Genomic DNA, 1,619 nt, shown 5'->3' with positions numbered 1-1,619 from the left:
AAACACTAAGAACAACATTAAAAAATGATTTAAATGAATAAACCTTGAATCACAAGATCAGGAATGTGAGAAGTTATAGCATTTGTGGTCTCTTCCTCACTAAAGAACTTATAGTCAATCCAGCATGCTACATTTCCATTTTTCAGGAAAGGTGGAAGGATTCACATCAGGTGGAAGAAGTCGATCACCATTTCACACATTTGTCACAACATTTATCAAAAACCCAATCATGATTCACTGTTGAAAATAATATTTAACTTGTGTTTCCATTGAACCTCTCTAGGGGCTGAAACTTAATGCCTTTTACTCCCAATGGGTTTTTGCATTGAAACATAATTTCAAGATCAAATTTTCTGCTATCGCTGGTAAATTGAAACAATTCAGTCATCGACCATCCAGCTTCTCTCTCATCTACAAGGTATGAAGTCGAAGAATATGTCACCCCCTCCAATATGTAATTGAAGCCTAAGTAATACTCTGTTCTGGAGCCAAAATTGAACACAAGGTTTACTTTGAACATGATACTTGGTGACAAAAATTGTGTTCTTAAATGTATCTTAAAATCCCAATAATATGGTTTATGGAAGTCCATTTGAAATCTACAACAAGATGCAGCAAAGAATAGATTAATATGTACTCATGAAAAATGTTAAAAAAACATAGACATAAAACAGAGAATCAGAGTTTACGTTGAATTCCTTCCACCATAATAAAAAAACGTAGGCAATGCAAAGTGAACAGGAATCAAACATTCTTCTCCGGAGATCATTTCACAACGTTCTCCATTCTTATTTAACCAAAACCGCTGTCCAATAAAAGAGCTCAAGTTAGGAAATGGGTACATTTATCTGAGCAAAATTTTGATTTGTTTTTCACGTTATAAAGCTAAAACAGCAATAAATAACTCAAAAAGTCGTTGAGCTGATTACCGTTTTGCCCCCATTGAAGAGGATTCCTGCGGAGAGACGCATCTTTAGTTCTTCATTGTATCTGTAAACCAGAGGAGGCACAACAAGTTTACCATCTCTTCACAGTCTTCAGAAATCTCCTGAAACCAAAGCGCAATCTCAAGTTTTTCAACAACATTAGACATCTTTGGTCGTCTTTCACGAGATTTCTGCAAACATTGAAAGGCAATGTCTGAAAATGTTTCCAATGAACTGGGATCTATGTCTTGCTTCAGATCTTCAAAGATAATCTCAGTTAGTTTCTTTTCTTTGTAGCATTTTTCCAAAATTGCACTAAAATTTGCCAACGACCATTGTTATACTCAAAGCATAGTTTCCCACATAATACTTCAAATAACACCACACCAAAAGAGTATACATCTGACTCTTTCGTTAGGGAGTAAGTATCCATATAGAGAGGATCTATATATCCAGGGGTAGTTACAACATTGGAAACAAGAAAGGTATGCATTTGATTATGTAACGCCCCATTTCTGGTATGTGATTTAAATAAAGCAATTTTCATTTCTTAAGGGGTACTCGACGAGTCAGTAGCCCGAATCGTCGAGTAGAGACGGGATTTGCACGCAGTTTAAGTTGGCGACTCGACGAGTCCATATTCTCGGACTCGGCGAGTCTGCCAGTCTGGATGAAACCCTAATTTCAAGGGTT

The 1,619-nt window shown here is 36.4% G+C and overlaps 1 pseudogene; it reads right to left on the bottom strand.

Moving 5' to 3' along the window:
- Window positions 1-253: 253 nt before the first annotated feature.
- LOC145122085 (uncharacterized) lies at window positions 254-1,419 on the bottom strand (annotated as a pseudogene).
- Between the last annotated feature and the right edge of the window lie 200 nt (window positions 1,420-1,619).

Source organism: Lactuca virosa, chromosome 6, assembly GCF_052849685.1.
Source record: "Lactuca virosa cultivar CGN04683 chromosome 6, Lactuca_virosa_CGN04683_v6, whole genome shotgun sequence".
In the NCBI taxonomy this organism is placed as follows: domain Eukaryota; kingdom Viridiplantae; phylum Streptophyta; class Magnoliopsida; order Asterales; family Asteraceae; genus Lactuca; species Lactuca virosa.
This window is presented reverse-complemented; position numbering and strand designations above follow the sequence as displayed.